Source organism: Molothrus aeneus, chromosome 13 (genome assembly GCF_037042795.1).
Source record: "Molothrus aeneus isolate 106 chromosome 13, BPBGC_Maene_1.0, whole genome shotgun sequence".
NCBI lineage: Eukaryota > Metazoa > Chordata > Aves > Passeriformes > Icteridae > Molothrus > Molothrus aeneus.
Genome location: NC_089658.1, coordinates 17,043,574 through 17,061,532, shown reverse-complemented (window position 1 = coordinate 17,061,532; position 17,959 = coordinate 17,043,574). Strand labels below are relative to the sequence as shown.

Genomic DNA, 17,959 nt, shown 5'->3' with positions numbered 1-17,959 from the left:
TATTCTAACACCTCAGTGGAAAAAAATAGTTTAAATGAGGAACTTCACACTTCTCCCCCAAATGCAAATCACCTGTGAGATATGAGGGAAAAAACCTAAATATTACATTCTCACACGTAAAAGGCATTTTAAATAAATTTAAATACAGACAGAATAGATTACAGGAATGTTGCCCTGACATCTTTTGCACAGGTATTTAAATACCAGATACCAATAAGAAGACACCAGAATTATCTAACAAAATATAGTATGGAGACAGTTCACATAATAAAGGTTGAAAGCTCATAGCCCCCTTCATGCTAGATAAAAATTTCCCAGACTGTGAAAACGGTTTAAAATAAATACATTTACATTATCAATTCCATACCAAACCACTTTATTTTCCTTACTACTGTTAACAAATTATTCCTTTTCCTTCCTCCTTTGTACTTCCCAAAACCCCTTTCCCCCACCGCTCATAACAATTTTAGTCGTTGGCTATGGGACACAATGGCTTTACACTAAAGAATTTTTAAAAACCCTCTTCTTAAATTATCTCTTTTTTCCCCTACACAACTCCAATTTCTCAACTCTGAAATTAATCACCTGTCAAACAAGGCATTATGGTCAGGTTTTCTGAGCAATTCCACTCTCCTCACCGCTTAGCATCTCAAAAGCAGGTAAAAATTTATTGTAAAAGACAGCTCCATAAACTTAAAAAAATTAGTCTTTCCAGTCAGCAGCGGTCCAGTCCTTTTTCCTCACGACTTCTGCCGCCGAACACAAAATCCTGCTGGCAGCACAACCCCGCTGTACCTTCAGCCTTCTCCCTCTGGACAGAACAGCCTCCGGTTCACAGCCCAGGAGCGCCTGTCCCCCTGCCATTCCCAGCACACCTTCCTGCGGCGCACACTCAACTCCTGAACCCTTCCCAGCTCCCCCGGCCGACCCCCGGCCGCTCCCGCATTCCACGGACGGGCTCCCGGGGAGCCTTTTCCTGTCGCTTCCCCGCTCGCTGCGATGTCGCCTTCCCCAGCGACACCCAGCACAAAGGGTCCCTTCCCCGCACCCCGGGCGCTCCAGGGCCGCGTACCCCACCCTCCTTGGCTCCCTCCCGCCCGGTCCCCGGGCAGCTCTGCCGGCCTGGCCCATAAATGTCCATCCCCTCCCGCAGGAAGTTCTGGGGAGGCCCCGGGAACTCGCCCACCCCGGGACCCCGCCGGCTCCCCCCGCTCCGCTCCCTCAGAGCGGGATGGGGCCGCCGGGGGGGGGACCCTCCTTCTTTTCCCCCTTCCCTTCCCGCCGGCCCCTCGGCCGATGTCCCCGGCCCCGGCCGAGCCTCGGGCTGAGGGAACGCGCCCCGCTGGCCGCGCGGAGCCGGGACCCCGGGACCCCTCGCTCACCGCTGCTCCCCGCTCGCTCCGCTCCCGCCGCGGCTCCTCAGGAGACACTGACACCGGCGCACGGATACCGCGCCGCGCTATTTTTGGGAAACAAGGCCCGACCGCGGCCGGAACTACAGCTCGTCACACTCTTTTACGGTGTCCTTCCGCACGTTTCTCCGCGCAGCTCCGGCAGGGCCAAGGGCGCTCAACGGCGCCGGGCAGGGGCGGAACGGACCGGGGATGGCGGGGAGGGGCGCGGTGCTCCCGCGGCGGGCGGTAGGACGGACACGGCCGCGCTCCGCACTCGAGGCATCGCCGGATTACTTTGTTGGGCCGGGGAGCGGCCGGGCCTACATTCCTGCCCGCCGACCCGCCCCGGAGTGACGGCGTGCACAGCCAATTGCACCGCCCGTGCAGGACAGCCCGCCAATCAGCGCGCAGTTGGTGGGCGGGGCGTAGCGAAACGTGGACGCCTTGAGTGACATGGAAGCGCTCAATCAGAAAGGGAGGGAGGGAAGCGACAACCAATCAGAGCCCAGTGGGGGCAGGATCCTTGGGAAGGGAACGCCCCTCCTGGCCGAACTCGGCGGGCGAGCATGCGCACAGCGCGGGGCCGGGTGGGCCGGCGCTGACGCAGCGGGCCCGGCCCGTCCCGCCCCGAGCGGCGCCTGCGCCACCCCGAGGCCTGCGGGGCCGGAGCGCGGCTGTGGGGCAATAACAGCGAGGGTTTGGGGCAATACCAGCAAGGGTTTGGGGCAATAACAGCGAGGGTTTGGGGCAATAACAGCAACTCCGGGGAATGGAGCCGGTGACCCCTCCTGAGCCTGCAGCACGGCACTGCCCCTGCGGATAAACAGCTCAGCTGGCCCTGTGTGTCACCCCCTGAAACCACCACCGCCTCCCCAGCACATGCACATATATATATATACAGTGTATGTGTATGTATATAAATACACACTCTGTACTCTGTAGGCACGTTTTTATATATGGTGTATCTATAAACACACTGTGTCTAGTATATGGAGTATATATACAATATATAAAATATATGTATTATGTATATATACACACTAGGTATATACATATCTAGTAGATATATAATTGTGAGAAATAGCCACTGGTAAAATTGAACAAGGGCAAAGTTGTAAAAGCAAAACTATTAATACAAAGTCATTACTCTATTAAATAAATATACAATATTTTATATAGTATATATACTGTACATAATATGCATTATAAATACATCTATGGTATACAGTACATATACACTATATTAATGCTACTCTAAATATTAATTATATACAATATATCTAATGGTATGTATAGTGACTACTGTACAGATAGAGATTTTTAAATTATTTTTTAAATAAAATAAAATAAATAAATTAAAATAAATTTATTAAAAATATTAATTTAAAAACCATTTAAATGAATTGAAAATTACCATTAATTTTAAATTAAATATATTTTCTGCCTGTCTTGCTGTGACTCTCCCAGCTCTGAGGACATGAGCTGTGTCTCCACGTTCAGACAAAGGTGACAGTCCACCTCAGTTCCAGCTCCATGCATCCATCCCCACCTCCCATTATCTCTGCCAGAGCTCCCATTAATTCTGCTCTAAGCAGAAGAGACTGCTCGGGAATCCAGAATAAAAGACATCAAATGGGCGTCGTTCTCCTTCACAGAAGGCGGCAGCTGAAGAGCGACCCAAAAATAAAATTTTGATGATAAAATGATACTTGCCAAAAATCATCTGCGCTCTACAGCTCTTCCAGATTTATCCTGTGAGATACCCACAGGCTCAGAGTGGAGCGACAGGAGCCATTTCACAGCTCCAAATCACTGCAAAGGGCACATCTCTAATCAGGACACCAGCACCAAGGGTGCTGTCTCTGAAAAACAGACATCAGAGGGGCTCTTTGTATTTTAGAATGGTGTCATTAACTGAACACAAAGAGGTAGCTCCACAAAAGGTTGGGGAATAGGATGCCAGGAAAGATGACAGAAACTCCCATCGGGCAGGGTGGTAACCACACCATGGGGTGGGAAAAGGTGGATCCTCCATGATCATTCCCGAAAAGTAAATGTCAGTTTCTGTTGTGTATTTCCAGAAGTTTAGCACAAATGGAAACAGTAGTTCTCAGTTCTCAGAAATGCTGGAGTTCAGGGTTTGCAATGTACAGATTAGTTTGGATTTAAAAGTGCAGTGAATAAGTCGAACAGCTTCTGAAACATCCACCTCTTGTTCAAAGCAGAGGTGCAAGAATAGACACTTCTTCTTGTGGATCTAAGAGAAAGATTACAAGTAGTGAGAAAAACATCAAAATATAAATATTTGCCATCTACAATCATATTTTCAAACTGCTTGTTGCTGATCTATAACAATCAGGAAGATATTTAAATCCACAAAGTTTTGTTTCAATTTCAAGATGAGCAGTCTAAATGTCATTGATTTTCATATGAATAAGATTTATTCTCTCCTTCCTCACTATACCTATCATCCATAATACCTGTAAGGTCTATTACTAGAATCTAATGATTAATACCACAAAATCCTCTCTTGACAGCAATATGCTGAGAAGATGTTAAGATAAAATACTGAATATTTAAGTTATAAAAGTCAGTGGGAATCTGAGTAAGACATTGAAGCAAGGCCTGAGCAAGGACTTCTGGATATACTCATGAATTATTTTCAGTACATATTATTCCAAGCTGGCAAAAAATAGAGCAGGAAGCCAAAGAGATAAATAATTGGTTCTAATCTGTCCTTTTCAGTGGCACCACAAAAATAAGCAGAGCATGTGTTGCTCAAGGGATTTCTCTATGAGCCTTGCAAACAATGCCTCAGGGGCACAGAGCAGCCTCCTTCCCACTGAAATGCTTTCCTGCCCTGCTGGAAACACTGCCCTGCGTAACAATTGAGAAAAGGAAGTGTAGAATTCAGGTTGCAGTTGAAATTCCAGATGTTTTTTCCCATGTGTGATGATGTGCTGCCACATCTGCTCCTGCAGAACCCTCCTGGGACTGGTGGGGGACCAGGATGGGTGGTGGGGAGGGCACAGATGTCCTGATGTGTCACAGTGAGTGACAAATGTCACCCCTCAGGCTGACACAAATAAAGTCACAGAAGAGTTGGTGCATCAAAATCCTGAAATCACTCCCTGACCTGATGGTGCTGCAGTGGGTTTAATTTCCAGGACAACTGCAAAGACCAAATTCTCCTGGATAATAGAAAGGGTGCAAAACTGTAGGTAATAAAGAAAAATGTACACTGCAGAGAAAAAAATGGCAATCTTTGTAAGACTGGAGAAGCAGAAACATAAGAAAGCCCCAGAGAACATCACACTGGCGTGTCAATATGACAAGGGAAAAATTACCACAAGCATCTGCCAGGATCACTTCTGAGAGAAAAGGGAACAACCACTGACTGCATTTCTGCCCATCTTATGTACAACCCAGAGACTGAAAAGAGCCCCCTGAAATCTCTTCCCCTGGCCAAATAGCAGGCACTGCAATTTCCATGATATCCAAAGAGAAATAAACTCAGAGCAATAGCAAATATAAAGAAAGATAAGGAAAAAAGATAGCAGTGTTCTTAATTTTAACTGAATAGCCTCAGAGTTGTATAGAGTCATCATCCAGCAGTTGTTATGGCAATAAAGCTTTCCCTTGCATCTCTATTCCAGTGCAGTTCCACCCACCCATTCAAGGTATTTTGGAGGCACTACCACCAAAATCAGATCTCTACTAACTTTCAACTTACATTTTAGGACCTTCTTACAATCCACTCCACAGATGTACCATGGCTTTTCCTCCTTTCAAATGCTCCTTATATTCCAGAAATCAGCTTTTTAATCTTGTGTCCTGGGAGAAGAGAATCTGATCCCCATGCTTGTAGAGATGAACCAAACGTTCATAAAACCACGTTCAACGTTACATAAAACCAAAATGCAGGACTTTTAAAATCATAGCTAAGAGGAGTAGGGGATGTTATGTAGGTTTTGCATGTTTGCCAAACAATTAAGTTACCCTTCAAAGGGAAGGGGGGGGTCTAAGAACAAGGTTTTCAGAACAAGGTTCCTACAAATCACAGGCCAGATTAATTCCTAACATTGTTCCACTTACAATGGGGGAAACACTCTGTGAATGAAGATTTTGTAAGGGACTACTGATTGCAACAAAACCGAATTGTACTCACAGCATTTCAGGATGGGAACTCGAAGTAGAAACAAAGGAGAGGGGCAGGGGGGACTCCCACCTAGGGAGCAGGAAATCAGAGAGGAGCAGATAATGGTTTCTGGCCATTAAGGCTTCGGGTAACCCTGTTAACCCCGTGGTCACCTCAGCACAAGCACTGCCTGTCCTCTCGGGGAGCTGGCTGGGAGCAAAGTCCCCTGAGCTCCCTGTCTGTGCTCAGGAGTGCTGCTCTTACTCTCTTTGGCTCTGATGTTCCACTACACACAGATAAAATCAAGATTTCCTTATTTTACTGAAGTCCAAGTTGCCTGACAATGCATGAATTAAATTCACTCAATCCATCCCGTAAACTGCTCTGTATAAACCACTAGTATTTCCACACCATTATATGCTATATTCACTAATCTGATTGCCTTGGGAATATTTGTTTTTCCAAAACTTGTGGCCAAGGTACATAAGATTAGATCAGACACAGCTTGTCTAAGAATGCTGTTATGTGGGTGTACAGTGTATTTGCTAGTTTTGAGTTACAGGTAAAGGTACTCTTTCAAGTTCTTCCAGCCAGGGGTGTGAGCTCAGTTCCCTGAAGTTTTCTGCTGCAGCACTTGGAACTTTACATTTTGCTCTGCTCTTGGTGTTCTGACACTGGAGGATCAACAGGGAAATGCTGGTGTTGCCTCACCGAGGGCACGCCCGGCCCGGACCTCAGCAAAATTGGTGCTATTTTATAGGTCCCACAAGCCTCTCTGGGATTCACGCTCTTCTGCTGGGATTTTCTCACCATTCTGCATGTTAACATGAACCAACAGCTGGGTTTAGGAGATGGGCTATAAATAGCAACATCATGCTGCGAGCAAGCTTCTTGGAAAGTAAAGAAAATACGTTATTTAATGCACTCTGACATTTGCCTTTCCTCCCCTCATTCCTAAGCTGCACTCCTGTAAACACCCCTAATGACAAATGCAAAGAGGTTGACTTGTTCACATGGACATAACAAGTGCTGCCTTGAGCCCAGGAGATGATATCCAGAGCCTCTTACCTCTCCCCTCAGCTGGCAGCCCCTGCACAGCAGGGAAAGGAGGCAGAGCGTGGATGGAAATTCCTGCTTCCAACAGCACTCGAGATTACAACCTTTGGTATTTTATTTTCATGGTTGCTCCATGTTGCTTCAGAAACTTCCTGCTTTTGCCATATCTTTCCATTCATTAAAGTTGCAGCTTGCAATTAAACATTCTGACATAACATAGCTGAGATTTTTTGGCAGCAGCCTTAACCAGAGGTTTTCAGAGTTTCCTGCAGACGGCTTTAAATTTTCATATCCTCATGAACGCTTGCCACCTTCTTTTAATAACTTGAAAAAATAAGCCTCTCTCAGGAACTTCATTGTTGCTGTATTTCCCCAGCACTCGCTTGCTGCTGTTAGCAATGTGTCGTGCACATGTATATTTATAGAGGGAGCAAAGCCTTCATATGCACTCTATAGTTTGACATCTCATAGGGAACACACAGATTGCTTAGCAGACCTAAAGAAAAATAGTTATGTTCAATATTTTCATTATTAAAATGTAATTTTCTCTTCTGACAGCATTGTGCTATTTCACCCCTCAAAAACAATCATATTTACTGCATTATTCAAAACTTACAGGCCCTCATCTGTTAATAATTTCGTAGCTTTGTACATATTATGACTGGTATATATTGCAACACTAAACTATTTGTATTATTTTTATGCAACAAAGTATTTCTTAGGATAAATCTTGACCTTTTTCCAAGGAGCTGGAAATCACTTAAAAGGATTTTAAAGCTATTTGCATTTTTAAGATGTAAAATATATTTTATAATTTGGAGAGCTGTTCAAATACTGCTTGCCATTATCTCCAATATAGATTTGAAATTTATTTTAAAGGGGATCTTTTTAATGTTCAAACTGACCTTAAAGTCTTTTTTCTTCTAACATTACCTGGCAAATAAATTCTTAAAGGGATATTATCAATTTTAGAACTATGCTTTAGTCTGGAAAAATTTCCAAGAGATTAAAGAGAAAATGGCTCCTTTTTTCTGTAAGTTTAATTTCTATATTTGACAGCAGTATGTGTGGTCAGTATCTCATGCTGTTAGGAAACAAAAGGGACAGAAATAGATATAGGAGACCATAATACCTGAAACGTTTTTGAACTACTTTTTTAAAGTAGATTTGAAGCTGATGGGGCCTCTTCAAGTGACAAAAGACTTGTGGAACTCTTAAAAGCCAGATAAGTTTCTCCTGACTTGTACAGAGCACCCTCAGCTCCCTCTGCAATCAGCTAAAGCTGCTCTTAAAATGCAAATTTAAGTGTTATTTTTTTCCCTGCATTTTGTCTGCTTCACTTTAAACTCACTGACCAAACTGCAATACAAAAAGGATAAAATACATTTTTTTATCCTGATCTGGTAGCCTTCATATCCAGAGCCCACCGTGGCTCTGCAAGATCTGGTAGAGTATGCAAGGCACAACAAAGAAACTTCTAAAGCAGTTAACTTATGGAATAAAGATTAATTTTTAAACTTGGGCAGTTTACAAGGTATATTTTGGGGATTTATAATGCTGAACAGACTCCTCAGTACAAATATTTCATCGGTGCACATCCCATTGATTTCTTTGGGAGCACATGTAGGACGGTTGGTCTGTATCCCACAGGATAAAGAGCACCCAGCAGCTTCCCTGCTCCTCCTGGCCCTTCCAGGTAGAGGCAAAAACTCATGGATTCTCTCGTGGAGTCGGGAAAAATCAGCTGAAAATGCTAAGTGTTAACGTGGATCAACTGGTGCACGTTTCCCAGCTCTGAATCCCACCAGGCGTTTGTTACGGGGTTTGTGGTTTTCTTGGCTGGGATTTTGGATTATTGCATACTTTCTCAACCCTTTACTAAAAATATGCTCGGTTCTTACCATGAAATGCGGCAGCACATTTGTTGCAATCTCTGAGGATGGTTTCTTATCTGTCAAACAGTTTAGAAGACAAACTGGCACGGAGACAGCTCACCTGTTTTCTGTGGTTTTCTGTGATAAACTGCATCTCAGACCCCATTGTGGCACCGAGGACAAGTGTTCTGAGACAAAGCTCATGTAAACAGGTCACCTCTCCCTAAAATGCCATTTCATTCCCAAGCCAAGCCAGCTGGCTTTGGACAGAAAGTTCTTTTCTCCTTGCGTGGGCAAACTTTATCGCCTTCCCATCCTTTTTCTCTTGCTGTCACATTACTGCAGAGGTGGCGGTGGCTGATAGCAGAGTGAGAAGCAGTGTTCAAAATGTGTCCAAGATAATAATGCCTGGTCCTGCAGCCATGTGTTGAATCCATCCACGTGATCTCACAGAACCTAATCAAATGTCTTCCCTTTCGTTACATGAAAGATGAACTGAGATTGAATTCAAGTTTTTGAGTTAAAAAGAAAAGTAACCCAAAGTTTCAGTATTTGATCCTGCATTTCATTGGTCTCAGTCACAGTTTCAAAGGGTCCAAGCACATACTGTGTTTGGAGCTTTGGAAACTTTAATTTCGATTTAGCAAATCCTGTTGTGTTCCTTGCTGGGAAGAAGCAAATTTCTTCTTAGAAAGTATGACCATCTCCCACAGGGCAGAGTAAGAAACAGAGTGTTATTTGGGAGGAAAGCTGAAAGTTTGGGATTGTGGGGTTTCTCTTTGTTATCTTGTGGTTGGTTTGTTAAGATGCAAGTCCATCTTTAGATTCCAAAATGAAAGGCCTTCAAACTTCTCCGTAAAACACTGCTCCAGAAAGTCAATGGAAAGTCTCTCAAAGATCTGACCCGCACAACTGCACCATTTGAGCAAATGAGCAAAATACACAAGAAGTACAGTTTAATTGGTGTAAAAGTGGCTTAAATCTGTTTTACTCCACTTAAACCAAGCTGAACCGTTCTAAACTAGACTAAACCCCTCAGTGCCGAGGAAGCCAGGCTCTGGATTGGCCATGCCCGAGCTGTACCTTCCCCCTGGGGAGGAGAGGCTACCTCAGCTCACCCGGCAGGTATGCAGATGGAACAGCTGACACACAGAGGCTCCTTATCCCCGCGCTAATTTGTCCACGTGTCCACAGCCATAGTTACACTTGTTTATAGAACAGCAGTTTAAAAGGACACTTTCAGGGGCTGAATCCATGAATGAGCGATCTCATTCAGGTCCCGACGTGCCTGACAACTCCCCGCGCATCAGCTGAGCCTCGCTAATTGACCGTGTGTGTTTGCTCTTAGCCCGTGGCCATCGGCGATGGAAGAAACCCGTTCAGACTTCTCTTTTTCTTGGCCTGAGGTCACGCTGACACGTGGAGCTCACGTTTGCTGCGGGAATGCTGCGATTGTGGTGCCCTGATGGTGCTGGCAGCCAACAGCATCCCCGAGCTCTTGGTCCAAATGCGGTAACTGAGAGCGTAAATCAGGTGTGAGCTCAGGGCAGTGCAAGTCAGGCAGGGATGGATTTAAAGCAAATTAAACCAAATCACTCTTAGTCCAGAGTAAGAGTGGGTACCCAGCACTAGCTTAAGTAAATTCAATACAGCTGAATCTAATGTATATGGAAAAACTTTCAACCGATCATAAAAAGCCAAAAATCTTATGTTCCTTGCTTTAGGGCATGTGCATTCACTTCAAACAACAAATACAACTGGACACATAAAGCAAGTGAGTCAAATTCACAGCTATCCCTGCAGACAACAATCAGAGAGGGACAGAGGGAGCTCAGAAGCAGCAGAACCTTCTCAGGCTCTCCGGGCAGGTTTGTGACACTCGTTTTGGGCTGTAACCTGCTGAAAGTGCGGGTGAATATTCCGCGTTGTCTCAGAAGTGCGTGCTCTGCCTTTACTTATAACAAGTATGTAACAGCCCTAACACAGCCCTGGTAAAAGTCAACTGTGAACAAACACAAAACAGCTGAGTTTGTTTTCATTCCTTGAGTGTGATGAAAAGTATTAAGGATCAGAAGATGATACAGAGGCTGAAAAGTAAATCTAGGTTTCATACATTTTAATATCCAAAATGTTATTAGTAATTTGATCTAGCAGAAAATTCTCTAATTACTAAAGAGCAAATAAAGCTTCATTTCCTCAAATGGCTTTACTCTTCATCTCTAGAAACTGTTGCTTCCCTAGAAATTAGGGAAATATAGCTGGAATTAGTCATATAGGGACAATTTTTTTAATCCTTTACCAAAGGGAGATGGATTTGAATGAAGGAATGTGGCCCCCTAGTTCCCATTTCCTGGCTGAGTTATCTCTTCTAAGAAATTCTTTCATGGAGAGTGTCCGTGGGAAACTAGTCTGGATTCTTTGTGTTGTGTGAGATTTTAGAGGACTGTTATGGATCAGCATCCCACCAGGGAGGATACAAGATGCAAATGCACAGAAAAATGAGAGTCTTGCCCCTACAGCATGCTACGTAGTCCTGGCTGTAGGCTGTGCTCCAGATTTATTCCTCTGTGGCTGTTGAGAACCAAGGAGTTGTCCTGCAGCCTGTGGGAAGGAATGCAGCCCTTTCTCATGGTGGTTACTCAGCCCATTCAAGGTAAAAATACATCACCCTGCACACTATGGGACTGTGCTGTCCCTGCCCTTTGCCGGGGAGCCACTTTTGCTCCCTGATTTTTCCCCCTCCATACAGCACTGTGCTCACACTGCACAGTTGCAGCAGACCACACATTTTGAACACAGGAAAAAAATAAGCATATTATTATCAGGATAATTGAGTGTTGGAAAGAAAGTTGCCTCCAGCACTCTGTCCAGATTAAAATCTCAATCAGCACCATTATCTGGGAAGTATCTGCAGTGACACGTGCATGCTCTGCATCTCAGTCAGCAATCTGGCCCAAGCATTTGCAGAAGCTTTAGCAATTTCTTTAATGACCCTTACAAGTCCTCCATCTATTCAAAAGCTGAAATGCCAGTCTATGTAAGACAAAAACTCCTAAAACAGCAGATTGAAGTACTCCATGTAAATTGAGCAATTTCTGTTAACACATGTCGACTAAATCAGAGCTGCCAATCAGCCAAGCTGCTCCTCTGTGACAACAAACATCTGAGGTACTGGAGCTTGAAGTTAATCGAAGTTATTTATTTTATCATGTAGAACTAAGCCATCAGCCATTGCTCTCACAGACATGGTTTTCATCTTCCCCTTTAACCAGGGTACACTTGCTTTCTTCAGAGGAAGATAGATGGTATGTACTTAGCCTCAATTTTAACCTTAAAAATTCAGCTATTAAGAGCTGATGTTTGTTCTGCCTCTAGTACCAAATTATTCAGGCAGGCATAGTTTGGGATCACTGAAAGAAGAAAACCTAAACCACAGCTATTGTCAATTCCAGACCAAGCACTTTTGTTTGTATCAACATGAAGCAACCACGAATGTAAGCACTGTAGCTAATACTGGTTTCCTCTCACCATGTCAGTTATCTGAAAGGTTCCTTCAGAGGATTATTGTTTAAGAACTGGTTCAATGGAAGAGTAAATACCTCCAGCAAGCAAAGCAAAGCCATTTCCACAGCACCATTTCTATACCCTACCATCAGTTTATTTCTTTTCTTCTGGTGCACAGTGTTGCTTCCCCAACATCAAGAGTGAAATTATCGTTTAGTAACATTTCTCTGCCTTTGCATAGACTCCACTGACTGTTGATAGTGGTTGCCTCCAAAGGCCCTGGGGATGCATGTTATGCTGCATGCTCTGTGAGGCTCCTCCTGAACAATGCAGAGCTGATCCCTCTCTCCGTGCCAGCTCTCTCGTGAGCCATGCGCTGGGGTAACAGTTCCAACTTCCTTCTGTGTCCTGGAGATTTTGGCTCCAGCCTTGCTTGTTTGCCATGAGAAGGTTCCAAAATAAGAAGCACATTCATTCCTGCTCCCTTCTTTTCACATGGTTACATTTAGCCTTTCTTTTAGTGCTTTCCTCCCATCACAAGGCTGGGAGTAGTCGCTGTCTTACTGCTTATGGAAATCATAATTTATGCACTGTCCCAATGATTTGCTTGTATCTGAGCTGCTCTCAGCCGATCTGACTTTGTAGCCTATAGCTTTAGGTGCATCTGATGATTCCCCTTTTTCCCCTCATTGTTGTGGTTCGTTAGTTTTAGCACTGCTGACACAAACAGTGCATTTCAAAAGGCATCTTTCCTGTGGGCTCTGTTTACTCGTTAATGTGGCTAAGTGTCATCTGAAGTCCTGGGTGACAGCTTGCTTTGCTTTACATTGCAGCGTTCCCATATAAGATTTATTGTGTCTGAAGGAAAACACAGCTACATCTGTAGGAAAGGGAAGAAAGTCATGGGAAAAGGGGAGTTGCTGGAGCTCTGGCTGTGAGGGGGACTGGGGAACTTGACATTTAGGTTCCTGCACAAGATGTAATTTCCAGCTGAACAGCTCAGGCACTTACACAGCTTCACTTTGGCCCCAGCTGTGCACTAAGTGCAGCCGACATCTCTCTTAAGAGCCACTCACAGCAACCTGACTTGATGTGACTGTTTTGTTTTCAGTAAAAGGCAGGAGGAAAGTTGCTTTAGCAATGCAGCTGATAGCCCACATGAACTGGATTGGAGCATTTCGTCCGGGCCACTCAGAAGGGAACCAAAGTCGCTGGGAAAATGGCAGATGAATCTGACAGCTTGCAAATAAAGTTTTCCTGGAAACGTTGCACAGTGAGTTGATGGCTGTGTAGCTTCTGGTACTGAATTATTGGTACAATCCCAGTTCTTTCCAACGAATCGCATTTTCCTCACTTCGGGATTAATCAACATGTCATTTAGATGTACTCTCAGACAATAAGCACTATGATATGGATGTCAAACTATTTTAGGTCAGGCAGTTTTCCATTTTTAGCTTATATATTCTGTGCGAGGACTAATGCCTCAGATTCAGAAAAGGCAAATGTCACAAGATCTGAGTAAAATCCTGATTCCATGAGGGATCAGTCAGAGTTGTGCCATTGACCGTGATAGGGCCAGGATTTCACCTGATGGGTCTGTTTTAATTAAAGCTTTTTCCTGCTCAAATTATGGTTCTATCCTCAGTAACTGAGACAGTTACTCAAATTCCTGCTTTTAAAATGCTTCACTGCACCATGACACTGCCTAGCACACAGTTTTTTGCTGTAAAGCCTTAAAGCCTTAATATCTTTATGTATCATTCTAAGACAACCAAGACTGAATTTTGGGTGTGTACTTACATATAAAGATCCCTGTTTTCTTGTACACTTTGTGTGTACATATGCACATACACATACCCAAACACACACAGACACAGTTCCTCCTCTATTAACATTAAACAGTAATACATGGTGAAATTTCTCATGCAAAGCAGTCTCCAAAATTGAGAAAGTAAAAAATTTTAGGAATAGAAAAAAAAAAAATCTGCTAATCCAGCTAGCTAATATATGCATTTAAAATGGAGACAGCCTTTCATCTTATTCCAAATTGGACACATGTAGGTGCCTGTCCACCTTCAGAGCTCAGAATTCACCATGGCCCATCAGGTGTCACATTGTACAAACATTTTCCTGCAGAAACTCACAGAGCCAGTGAGGACAGAATTCAAACCCTCCCTGTCCACAGCGAGTCCCTGCCATCCAAAACAGAGGAGAAACGCTGGGTATGCCTGCGACAGGGAGAGCCAACTGGAGGCCCACAGAATTTGGATGCAGTTCCCAAAGCAGTTTTCCTTGGCCAGGAGGATCTGGCTGGCTCCGAGGCCAACCATGTGGTGCTGCTTTTTGTGCTTGGGGCAGGGTGCACAGGGAGCTGTGTCTGCCTGATCCTCCTGGGCTCAGCTAACCTGCCCCAGCCCGTATGAAAATGGCTTTCTGAATCCTATACAAGTTGTCTATCCTTGTCTCCATGCCTTTGTGCACACAGGAAAACTTATTTCACTCATGGTCTGAGCTGGCCAGAGCCCTGAGCTCAAGCTAATATCCTGCCTCTCAGCAGGCCACAGTAATTTGGGCATATAGCACATTAGCTGCAGCTCCATGGCTTCTGGTTCTCTTGGCCAGCAGCCAGAGTAAGCTCGTATCTGCCTGCAAAAGCCCATGTAGACATCACTGCTGAGCCTGGTAGTCAGAAGACCTGTGACAGGAGTGGAAAAATACTGCTCCTGCACAGTAGGAAGCAGGAGTGGAGCTTGTGCTTTACAGTCTCTCAGTGTCTTTTCCAAGTGCTGGGGACCTTCACGTCTGAGCACCGGTTGCCCAGTCTGACCAGTCAGGCCTAAAACTCAGTGAGTGCTTGCCTTTGCTGAACATGCAAATGCCCACACTGCAGTTCATGAAGTACCTGCCTACTTGAGATTCGCTCACTCTCAAAACCCTGACTAATTTCTCCCATTAAGTCTCCTAATCTCCAGGCTATCATTTCTTTTTAAACTGCCCCATTGATTTAGTAGCCTCTTTAAAAGGAGCATTAAAATTATTCCCCCTCTGCAGCACTGCTCTGGTTCATTAATTACTTCACATTACCAACATGAAACTTGTAAAGCAAAAGAAAATTGCAAGTCTGACTTGCAATTGCTCTCCCAGTTTCTGATCCCAGGTCTGGGCACTGGCTGTGCTGGGCAGTTCCAGCCCCTGCCCTCAATGCTGGCAGCACAGACACACTTGGAGCCTTTCACTGCTCCAAAAATCCTGACAGAACCAGAGACTGTGGATCAGGGCTCTCTGCACTTCACTCGTACGAAAGCTGCAACAATCTGAGTGAGAATCGGCTTTTGGGGTCATTTTGGATTCCTCTTACACATTTTCTTTTCTCTTTTTCTCAGAGAGAAAGAAACCACATGGGCCTCTGGTCCCTCTCCTCAGCCCTGCAGAATCACTCTCCTGTGTACAGAACAGGTGAAAATATGTATTTCCTTTTAGAAATCTGCAGAAAATACAGATTCAGTGGTGGCTCTCCTCATCTGTCAAACATAATGAGCTGGGTAGGAGATAACAAATACAGAACTGCATCCCCACAGATTGTACCTAACTGGCCACAGGGGAGCAGGGTGACAACTCTCCCAAGTGACATTTCTGCCAGGTGACACCTCTCCCATGTGACATCTCTGCCAGGTGACACCTGTCCCAGCTGGCACACTCCAAGCCTTGCTCCAAGGAGTTTGTGTGCCTCATTGGGAGCAGCAGTGCTGGCAGCAGCTGAGCCTTGCCCCTGCAGCAGAGAGAACACGAACGGGTACTGCAGCCCCCAGTGCCCAGCCTGGCTGGGGGAGCTGAGCCTCTGTTCCACAGCCAGCCCATGCTCGAGGAATTCTCCCCTCACCTGCTGCAGGAGCCTCAGCAGCAGCACCAGCTGCAGGCTGTGCCCCAGGGCTCACCCCTGCCTCCCACTTCAGTGCTCCACGGTCTCCAGCTCCCTCCCTTCTACACCTCACTCTCCAGCCCGGGAGCTTGCAGAATAAAGTTGTGCCGACTGACTATTCCTCATCCTTAGCAGAAAGGGAACAGCAGAGCGATCATCTTCCCAGTGAGTCAGTGCTTGCTGGAGGATGCATGACTCACTAGTCCCCACACGGGCTGCCTCCCTCCTCCCCCATCGCTGTGCCTCACCTCCAGCCTCTCCTGTTCCAATCCCACCTTTACAAAAATCATCTTTATTCATTAGTCCTTCCTGCCCTTACCTTCTTTGCTATGAGAAGCCTGGGGGGACAGGGAAAACTTAGCAGTACTCCTTAGAAAAAGGTGCTACTCGTTTTCAGCACCCAGCTCAAGGTCTGCTGGCCCCTCTGGACACCAAACACAGCTGTGCAGCCACAAACTTGGCTGGCAAGGGGCTTTCCAGGGAACCCCATTAGAAGCAGCAATTCCCTGCTCCAATACATCCTTTTGGGATGCAGGCAAGGTCCCAGTGTTCTTCAGCTTCCCCTCCAGCCCATTGTTATGATTTCTCAGGGGTATTTCTGTTAAGGACCCGCTCCACTAAGAAATTATGAACCTGGATTAAGGAGAAGCAGTAACTGCTGATTGAACCAAGAGGAGAATCAATGAGCCAGTGTTAGAAATCAAGGAACAGAGTGCTTTTTCCCCATCAGTTCCAGTGCAATGCTGTTCACTTCTTGCTTCCTGACTTTTACAGAGGCCTAGTTATTCTCATCTTATCCCACTGAGCTAATTTTCCTCCCAGAAATAAAGTCCTGGCTGCTCGGGATCACAGGAGGAAGGAGTCAGGATTTTATACCATGGAAAGGACATTGGCTATAATGCAGAAATGGGGATGGGAGAAGCTGCTGACCTTTAAAAAGGGAAGAAAATGGAAGGTTCTCTTACCTTTTGGGACCTGCAGAAAATGAAAGCATGGAACTTCTGCAAATACAAGCTCATGAAGCAGTGCTGGGTACCAGATTTGCTGCACAAACATGCCAAGCATGGACTCCCAACCCAAGCAGGGCTGCAGTAGCAGCAGGGAAATCTTTTGCAGCAAATGTCAGGTACTGCTGGGTGGAGTGGGAAGAGCCTTTACCCCTTTGTGGTGGGGCCCTTAATGGATGTGCTGAGCTGCAAAAAGGTCCAGGGAGAGTTCAAGCTCCTGCTCCTGCCTCCAGGTGTGACTGCCATGCAGACAGTGATGAAGGTGATAATTTGCTCAGCTATGAAGGTGATCTCTCCACAGGGAGGGACTTGCCCTGCCTCAGCCCACGCTGTGTTTTCCTAGGAAAAAAGGCAGCTCAGCATCCTGTACTCTTTGGCACATAATATCTTTAGCTGATAATAATCACACGTTGTCATCATGAAGGGCAAAACTTCATTAGCCAGCCAGGCCTGGTTTCTTTAGAAAATAATCAGAAAACAGCTAAAACCCAAAAGCCCCAGCACATTTGTGTAACTTTACTCTCAGATTTTGTGACAGCCTGAGCTGGATGGCTCATGCCAGTTCCAGCTCCGACCACAACACCCGACAGGGCAGACCCTGCTGGCGGGGGACCCATAAGAGGACAAAAGCCACAAAATCAACTCATCCGACCCCAAAACTGGGCAGTGGTTGCAAAGGGAGGGCATGGGGTGGACAGAGTGATTCAGAGAAAATTCCTCAGCTTATTAAAATCGTCCCTGCCCAATGGAAATGCCAAAAGAGTAGCAATTCTGCTTGCTTCTGTCTTGCAGTGAAATCTTTTGCCTGGAGCAGATCGGGATTAGCTCGTTACAGGGCAGCATGTATGACACATCCTGGCCACAGCCTGAGTGAGCAGAGGCTGCTCTCCTCGGGGCAATCCCTGCCTCTCCCTCAATCTCCTACAGCTCCACACACAGGAATGAGGCTCAGTATTAAAAACAGCTCTGTCTCCCCTCCTGCTCTCAAATACAAGCAATTTAAATCAGAAGCCTTTCTTACAGGGAAGAGCAGAAAGCCAGTGTTTTGAAGCCACATTCTTCTCACT

General features: G+C 45.4%; 1 protein-coding gene across 5 annotated transcripts in view; it reads right to left on the bottom strand.

Moving 5' to 3' along the window:
• The window catches only part of MEF2A (myocyte enhancer factor 2A), an 80,236-nt gene extending 78,752 nt beyond the window's left edge, over positions 1 to 1,484 (bottom strand). For all 5 annotated transcript variants that reach the window (XM_066559098.1, XM_066559094.1, XM_066559096.1 and 2 more), the window contains exon 1: positions 1,383 to 1,484. The gene's annotated coding sequence lies outside the window, so the exon portion shown is untranslated. The remainder of the gene's footprint in view (positions 1 to 1,382) is intronic.
• Between the last annotated feature and the right edge of the window lie 16,475 nt (positions 1,485 to 17,959).